The following is a 10193-nucleotide window of genomic DNA, read 5'->3' on the forward strand; positions in this document are numbered from 1 at the left end:
ACAACACTGACAAAACTTAAAATATAGTATCAAAACCTATAAACATATAATTGATAAAAAAGTTCAGAAGAGCTTACTCTCTACAAAAATTAAGTGAAGGTACCAAGGTTTGTAAACATTACATTGACAAAATAAATTGCTCAAACGAACATACTTTCTACAAAGTAAAGGTATCAAATCTTGTAAACAGTACATTGACAAAACTGTTCAAAAGAGCAAACTTTCTTCAATATGAAGTTTTCTTCAAAATAAAGGTTTTAAAGCTTCGCTTATTTATGTAGCATTATACCATTATCACCTGCATAAAGAGTATATGTCTATCATTTGATTGATCCGCAAAAAAACTATGTTCTACGTACGAACAATTTCTAAAACGAGACAAGCTATTGAAAAATATGTTGACGATACAAAGAAAATCAACGATCTCGTTTAATGTCAACATTTTGCAAATTCTACGGTCGATACAATGACTTTGTTAGCAGATACAATCTAATGTTAAGTCTTATGTTTACTTTTTCATACAAAGTATTAGGCCTCTATTTTCACACTGAATTGTCTACAGATTTTGCCGTTTGCCTGATCATGAAAGGAGCACACGGCGGGTGTTACCGGTCGACAGGGAATGCTTACTCCTTCATGGCACCCGATCCCGCCTCTGATGATTTTAGAAGTTCGTGTTTGCTATAAATTTGTCCTGTTACTGTTCGTTATCTTCATATCTAATTTTTATGCTAAATATGGCTACGGAATGTTTCGTCTACTTGATCAAAACATAGGGCTCACGGCAGGTGTGACCGGTCAACAGGGGATGCTTACTCCTTCTAGGCACCTGATCCCACCTCTGGAATTTCCAAGTGTTTTACGCCCTCTTCACATATTTGTATTCTTCACAGATTTTTTTTTGAGATCGATAACTGTTTGTTATCTCCACCTTTTTCATTCAGTGGATTTCTGAGCTTGATTGTTGTTCCGTTATCTTCACCTTTTTCATTCAGTGGATTTCTGAGCTTGATTGTTGTTTGTTATCTTCATCTTTTTCATTCAGTGGATGTCTGAGCTTGATTGTTGTTTGTTTTCTTCACCTTTTTCATTCAGTGGATTTCTGAGCTTGATTGTTGTTTGTTATCTTCATCTTTTTCATTCAGTGGATTTCTGAGCTTGATTGTTGTTTGTTATCTGCACCTTTTTCATTCAGTGGATTTCTGAGCTTGATTGTTGTTTGTTATCTTCATCTTTTTCATTCAGTGGATTTCTGAGCTTGATTGTTGTTGTTATCTACACCTTTTTCATTCAGTGGATGTCTGAACTTGATTGTTGTTTGTTATCTTCATCTTTTTCATTCAGTGGATTTCTGAGCTTGATTGTCGTTTGTTATCTGCACCTTTTTCATTCAGTGGATTTCTGAGCTTGTTTGTCGTTAGTTATCTGCACCTTTTTCATTCAGTGGATTTCTGAGCTTGATTGTTGTTTGTTATCTTCACTTATCCTTGTAAACATTACATTGACAACATTTTTCAAAAGAAGAGTGTCTACAGAATGAAGGTAAACATAACATTGACAAAACAGTTAAGAAGAGCATACTATCTACAAAATGAAGGTATCAAGGTTTTTAAACATAACTATGATACAACTGTTTCTACAAGATGAAGGTATCAAGGCTATAAAACATTACAATGAAAAATCTGTTGTCTAAAAAATGAAGGTATCAAGGCTATAAAACAATACAAAGCTTTTGTCCACAGAATGAAGGTGTCAAGGCTAAAAAACTGTTGCCTACAAATTAAAGGTATCAAGGCTTTTAAACATTACAATGACAAAACTCTTGTCTACAAAACGAAGGTGTAAAGGCTTGTAAACATCATTGACAAAACTGTTCAAAAGAACTCACTATTCCACAAAATAAATCAGCGAGATGGATACTTACCCTATTTTCTTCTCCAGTACTCTTGTCTGCTTTGTTTCTTTATGTTTTTGTTGTTGTTTTTTCCTTTGTTGTATCGTTTTGAATTATGATTGCTGAATTCAAAATGTTCTGTCATGCTAATATGTGTAATTTTCCAAATTATCAAAACAGAAAACAAAATCTTGATTGTCCATATATTATACTTCAATAATTGATAGACAGAGTGCAGATAGTTCTTAATAGTTAAAGAAATTGAAGCTTTTTATTTATCTTTATGTTTTGCAGTAACATTTCATTTTTTAAAAATCCAAACAATCAACCTTTTCGTAAATAGATGGAGAAATTCGGGATCGTTGGTTTCTTTTTTGCTTAAAAATTATGATGATAAGATTATTTGAGTTATTGGTATTTTTTTGTGTTTAATATATTTTATCTAGAACCTTTCGTCTACAGCTGAAATTTAAGTTTGGAAAGAAAAAGTGTAATGATCTGTGGGTAAAATAAGAATACCAACAATTATGAATTTTTTGAAAAAACCCTTCCTATTCATAAACACTTAAAGATCAAGGTCTAAAAATTTTCAAAATTTAATTTGCTTAAACTTTCCATTGTCAGTTTTTCATATCATTTTCTTTAAAAAGTTGCTTAACATTAAGAAAAGCTTCACATGTATAGGTTATTTTGATTGTTTGAATAAATTGAATCTTTAGTTTTGCAATACGAGGAAAATATCTTAAAAAAGATGTCAAAGTAACGACGGAAGACCGTTGCTGTGTGTATGTAGGACCGTTATGTAGGAAAAGGTCGGGGTATCCCGACTAGCCTTCAGTATCCCCTGCTGTATTGCTGTGTATCACACAACATCAAAAGAAGACAATGACCGCTATGTACTGTTAAAGTCCCTTGTCTTTGTTTGCTTTATTGCAGGATAATGCCAAGTTAGATCACAAACCCGGATATAATGTCCCAAAAGACGTGTAATCCACGGGGTGCTGAAACACATCATCAAATATTTATAATCAATCAGTGCCCGTTCGGGTTTACCTTCGTAATGTATAGATTGGCCATGGCAAGGAGCCAAATTCCTCCAAGACATTGTGTTTAAAACAGGCTCTATTTGGTTATATCAAAGCAAGGAATAGGAAATACACTCACTTAAAGAAATATCAGGATGCTTTCGAAAGGATAGAAGATTAAGACGCAAGAATTCTCTTGAGCCCTGAAACCTTAGCACGAAGAGGTTTTAATGTGGTTACAAAGACACTAAGAAGTTAATAAACCATCATAATTCTGATTTATATATGATATTTAAGAAAAAAAAAAAACATTAATTCCATAAAACTGTAGAATTTTATATGAAAACCTTATCTATAAAGTTATAGAATTGAGGACTAGGGGGAAGTTTTTATGCACATTTTAAGGACGGACATTAACTAAACCATTCCGACAAAGTTTTAACTTCTTTCAGGGCACAAATTGGACAATTAGTTCTTTCCTGCCTCACTCCAATCACACCTATTTGGGTTCAAATCCATTTGTCTCTTGAAAACACTCCAACTACTTGCGAAAGTAATTCAATTACAGAAAACTTAGAAACGCCAAGAAGACGCAAGCTCGATCACAAAATGGCGCCGTGTCAGACGAACGAGAGGAATCCTCGTGTAATTGATGTGAAATGGCTTGAAAAGAGCGCTGAAGGTGTAGAAATCAATGGAACCCTGCTGGCAGGTGGAAAAATAACATATGCCCAGATTTAATCGACATGGCAATAGAATTTTTCCGACAATAAAAAAATAGATTACAATGCCACCCGATATACTTTTTGTGTACCAATCATTTCATGCATTCACTAATTTCTTATTAAGTTTGTAATTAGAAGGATGAGAATGAGTTTACTCAGTTGGATTGTTAAGAAAAAATAAACTGGGAGCAAAAACTTTAAGGTCATTTGATTGTGACGTAAAACAGATAGGAGTTTTGTTTGACTGATTTTTTTATCTACAGGAATTGGAAAACCAAATTTATTTTGCACCAAGCAACACAACCTTCACAAATGTTTCCATGACAGAATTATATAATAAGCGAATTTACCAAAACAATAGGACAATATAACGGCCTAAGTGACTAACCCCTGAAACGTCTTAAGCCCCCCAGCTGGTTCTCAGAAGCAGAAAAGGGCATGACATTTTGTTGAATTCTCGAGAGACATCGATAATGTAACATATATAATACACAGAAGAACCCCTCATCTTCCCTAATTAGATTTGTAAAAAACTTGTGCCGGATGACGAAGTGTTAAAACTGCAGAAGTTGTTAAAAAGAGAACGTTTTCTATGTCTGACGGGAACTCGAACGGATTTTATTGCAAACCATGTTTCTACATCTCCGAGAAAATATCAAAATAATCTGATAAAATTTATCCTATTTCCATAGTGAAATAGCTAATTGAATGATTTGTTTTCTAATATGACAAGCGAAGTGACAGATTCAATGTTTGCAATACTATCCGATAATGGTGGAAATAGTGAGCTCGATGCCACTTCGTAAAAAATGGGAAAAAACAATCAAAACTTTTTAAACATTGTTTTTTATAGATCTTATTACATAAAAGAAAAAAAACCAAAGCATGAATAAGAAAGACCCTTTCATCAATGGCATGTACTTGGTATAACAATGTATAAATAGTATGTGTCAGGGAGGAATTCGCTGGAATTCCAACGGGAAATTATGTAAACAGCGGGGTTGGACTTTCACTCTTTTAAACCTAGCTAAGGTTTTGAAAGTTTGTCATTTAAGTAAAATATAACAATTAAGTACTACTCGTGTCTTTAATTAGTCATAAAAGATAATTTAGAGGTAAAAAATATTTTAAAAGCGGCAATGAGTTGGTCTTAGTGAAGTCAGTAGAAATATGATGTGTTGATGAAGGGTTATATACATTATTTAAACATTCATTAGCACGTCGGGATGGCAGATAATGGTATTCTAAAACGAGAACGACAGATCACATCAAGAATTCATGTCCCTGCATCCGTGAGAGGAGAGAACGCATCTGCCCTTTTTGAATTATTAAGTCCTTTCCACAATGTCTCTAACTATATAATAAAGGCTTCTACTTTTTCGCCATTTGTTCGGTAAACAAGATCAAATCGTCTTCATTCGTTTCCCCCTTTTTGTTTTGTGCTTCTATTCTCTGATTTCTGGATATTTTTGAAATTTACTTCCCGAAAGCCATTGATATGTTCTGGAAACTCCAGTGAAGGAAGTTTGAAAGTGTTTGGTATAGAATTCTTGATTATGTGATGTTGCTGATGGAATTGCTATAGACTGTGGATTGCGAAATTCGGTTGGAATTTTCATTTTTAGATATTCTTAATGTGCTTATTTGAATTATGGTTTTACAGTTTGTTACAATTTTGTAATGACAGGCAAAAATATACATTGATACATAAATTTGGCTTTTCGTGAGTAGTGGATTTAAAGCAGCCATAAACTAAGACATATTTTTTTGTGAAACTTTAGTAAAATATAGAATATACTAAATATTTTTCAGAGCATATCTACATGAGATTGCTCGCTCTTTGTTTGAATAAAAGCAATAACCTCGTGTAATTATGTAAGCCAAAAATATTTGGAAAGTTACCATTGCTGATCTTAATCTGGGAGGTATATCTAATATCAAAATATCTTTGTTTAGGAGTTCTTTTTTTCCTCTGAAATAGTTTTAAAGCTGATCACAATTGAAGAGGTCTTGTATTTACATTACAATTTAAACTTAAATACATCTAGATAAGAATTCACAGGCTTGATTTTGTATGCCTTAATTTGATAGAACTTCATTTACAGTATTCGAAGAATAATACAGGGGTTTCTACAATGTCGTTTACAGCATTCCATAAATTTTTATGGTTACTATAAAACTCTTGTAAATGTTTGTAAATAAAGTCTATCGTAGGGTCGACTTTTGAATGTTATGTACCAATTGCTATATAATTGTTTTCTTACTAATTTTGTTTACAAAATATTTCATTCACCTGATCAATAAGAGGTTCAAGTATGTTGAATATAAAGTACGTAGCAATAGGTATAGGTAGAGATAAAACCAGTTGTATATTTATAATTAGTACAACGAACAGACAATTCTAAGTTTTAAATTATCTTAACTAATTTGTCTTTCAAAAAGTCTTTCAACAGCAAATGGTGCTCTTCAGTTTGTCATTCTAATTTTACTTCATTTGAAAGAAAAAAAAATAGAGCTTCATTTTAATGGAGGATTTCTATTGATAGGCTGGAGTAGAGGAGCCAAATTTCTGCAGTCGGTGTCAGGAATATCGACTTTCTACAGCCCTGGTCATGAATATTTAACGTAATGTATCTGTCTGCGAAAACAAATTACTGAAACAATTCTAATAAACACGACAACCAAACAAAATAACACCATATTTCAGAGAAATTAAAAAGAAATACCTATTTTTTTATATTAGAAACTTTCTTTTCATTTTATGTCATGCACAAAATTCGGATTCTGTATAACTCCAGGAAGTTACTGAAAAGTAATCGGCTGTAGATAAAATGTCATACATGTATTATATCATTTGTATAAAACTACTAGGCTAGAAATTCAATACATGTACATGAAATGTGAAGATTACGAAGTTATCATGGTCAAAAATCAAGTAAAACAATGCAAATTGTGAGAAGAGGAAACACGGACCTCTGAAAACGGACCAGATCAAGTACCATGGAGGGGTGGGCATCATTGGTCAACCGGTCACACCTGCCGTGTGCCCCGTGTCATGATCGGGTAATCCTTAGATAATTCAGCGTGAAAATAATGGCCTGCAATTTGTATGAAAGACGATAGTCAACATTCGAGCTAAAGAAAGATTGTATTTGAAGCAAGGTCATTGTATAAACCATAGAAATTACAAAATGTTGCCTTCAAACAAAATTGTTGATATTTTTGTATCATTAACTTATTTGTCAGTAGCCTTTCTCCTTACAGAAATTGAACGTTCGTAGAACATTCTCTTGCGTTTCGAATCATCTTGGAAACACAAACCACATTTCAAGTGATAGTGGTTTATTTCTACATAAATTAGGGGACCTGACGATAGAAAAGTTGGAATCATCACGTTTATCGTAAAGTTTTAATTGTTAGTTTGCCATCGGTGTCCTTTTTTAGTAAAACATTCAAATATGAAATAGATTTGTCAGACTCGATGGTCTCTTTTATTTCGGGTTCAGTGGGCTATACTGAATCAACGTAGGAATGAAAATGAAATTGTTTATGTATAAAACGTCGTCGATATATTTAAATGTCGAATTGAAGGCCACAGCAAGATAACTTCTTCTTTTCTTGTAGAAGTTTTGAATAAATTCTGCTTCATAAGAATATAAAATCAGGTCAGCTAACAACGGGACAGAGAATTCTAACAGATTGTGGAAGACCTGGTCCCAAAGATTATACGGATACTCAATTATCCTTCAAATATCAACCTGGGGGTGCTTGTATGTAGAAATAAAATGTTTTTTTAACAAAATAAGCTTGCAGATGACCAATGACAAGATATGTAAATTTACTTGGTCCATTTTTATTAAACAAACAGTTGCATATGATGTCAAAAAGCCTAATCTTTAATTTATCGTGGGAAATTGTTTAACAAATAAATAATAATTGTTTAATAAAGTGTTTAAAAGGCACACTTTTTAATGCTATTGATTATGGTAATTTTTTTTATTTAATAATCCACATCTGATTAACATATCTTCTCAAATATGTTGTGCAGTACTCCAGAATTTTCTCATTCATTTTCGTGAGGAGTAAAGAAAGAGGCTTGGTAGAACATGTATCAGATTCCACTACGTATATTTGTTTGTAACGATTTTAATGAGGTTTTGGAATTAGTAAAGGTATAGTAAATCGAGCTCAATTTGGTTGTTAAAGATATTAAAAATATTTAAAACTGACATATAAATTTGAAAAAAATTCATCCTTAGAAGAGAAACATGAGTATGAGTTGGACAACCACTTGTAGTATGAAAAATAGGTGAAGCTAACGAAGAAGATAACGAAGCTAACGAAGAAGATTACGAAGAACGATCGATCTCAAAAGGAACCTTATATTTTTAACCCAGTGTCAAAATCTTGGATTATAGTGTCTCACCAAGCGTCCCGATATTTGATTGTCACCGAGCAGGAAGTAGTAAGATGTTGATGACAATATTTTGTAAACATTAAATCAAATTGTATAATATGTTAGAATTAGATATAAACACGATTCATTTTCACATAAAATCACATTCTTTTTTAATATCTTTTATTGGATTTGAATTTTGATAATTTAAAGTTGGAGAAATGTAAGTTATGACTCTTTTTTTGTCTTCTTTGTGATTATATCTGCATGTTGGTCTTCGAAATAAGGTCAGGATTTTGTTGACAAGTTAGCTGTTTGGAGTGTGATTTTTAAGGCAAATTTAAATGTAAACATCTTGGATAGGATATATAAAATCATTAAATAGCCTTCATAAAATCTAGAGAAAGAGAACCTTTTTACACTTTATAGGTATAAAAAAAAATCTGTCCAGATTTGTAGTCTATATTTTGTGGACATCCATGGCATAATTATTTGCAAACTGATCTAAATAAATCTGAATCTATTTTATGTACCTTTTCTTTACATTAAGGTTGATATACGTTTTGAAAATATGGATCATCATTGTCAAATTCTTAAGAATAAATTTAATGCAAGAGATATTATTGTGAATTTTATCAAATTTCGTAATACCAAATTAATTTAAAGTCAATATTTCGCAAATATTCTGGTCGATACAATGACCTTGTTGGCCAATACAATCTATCGTTAAGTCGATGGTTGACTGGCGTTTTTTATAAAAAAAAATGTTAGGCAATAATTTTCACATTGAATTGTCTACGGATTTTTCCGTTTGCCCGATCATGACAAGAAAAAGCATTTTTGCGAGTTTGACCGGTCGACATAGGGGATGCTAACTCCTCCATGGCACCTGATCTCACGTCTGATGTTTTTACAAGTCCGTGTTTGCTCTGCTCCAAATTTGTATTCTTCCTGGACTTTTGACTTTTTCTATTCGTTATCTTCATATTTCAAGTAATTATTTGTGCAAAATTTGTTTCATTCAGGATAATATATCATTTGGAGGCTCAAGATATTCGAGACCAGTAATAAATTTTAACAAGCACATTCTGGTTACAACTTAAATTGTTGATGTTCGAAAAGAGTTATATTTAGAAACTATATGTATGTCCAATACGTTTTTTTTAAAATTGAGTTTAACTATGGAAGGATCAGTAATAAACAACTATAAGAAAAAATACTGTGTGTGTTCATTATGATCTTAGAAAATGACTGGGTAAGAAATATTAGTGTTATTTCCTTTATTTTGCCTATTTTTGTCAATGAGATTTATGATTGAGAAATTTTTGAAAAAAAAGTTGGAGAAAAAATAAAAAGCAGAGAAAACCCGTCTACTATGCACTGTACAGGCTCTCTCTCTCTCTCTTACACACAAAAATCATTTTTCGATGCAAAATAGGGAAGTTGATACCAAAAACCGAACAAATAAATTAATTTAATTATAGGCCATTTAAGAACGTTGTTCAATATTCCTCGACTTTTAAAAAAGATATAGATTGAAAATTCTGCACTGGAAATAGTCTTTTTTGGTGTTTGACAAAAATGCATTGCGTGTGCAATATGATCTAGGAATATGATTAAGAAATAAATATGTATTATTTCTTATATTTTGCCTATACATGTATTTGTCAATGTAATGTAACTACAAAGCATTGCTCAGTTTCATTCAAAAAATTTTTTTTCGACGTGTAAGTTGAAAAACTTCATATAAATGACTATGTAAATGTATAAACACTTCGTCTTCTTCATTGAAATATAGTTGAAGTTATGAATCAAGCCTCTAATGTAAAGATATAGAAAATTAATGAGACATACAAGTTTTCAAATGGGAGAAATGAATTCCTTTAATGATGCTTAATGTCTATTTATGCTTGACTATATTTTAACGTCTATGCTTCTTTACAAATGGGAATTTACTATATAGTGATGTTAAATGAAGCAAACATTTTTACATGTATGGGTCACAATTAAAAATAAAATCATACAAAGGATCACAATAATCAGTGGATCAATTAATACATATAGAGATTCATATATACGACAATGTGATACAAAATAAGTAAGAACATATATACATCATATGCATTGAAAAACAAGTTAAACAAATGAAATGT

The sequence above is a fragment of the Saccostrea echinata genome, unplaced genomic scaffold (assembly GCF_033153115.1).
Source record: "Saccostrea echinata isolate AGI-Se365-2 ecotype Australia unplaced genomic scaffold, CSIRO_AGI_Sech_v1 ptg000057l, whole genome shotgun sequence".
In the NCBI taxonomy this organism is placed as follows: domain Eukaryota; kingdom Metazoa; phylum Mollusca; class Bivalvia; order Ostreida; family Ostreidae; genus Saccostrea; species Saccostrea echinata.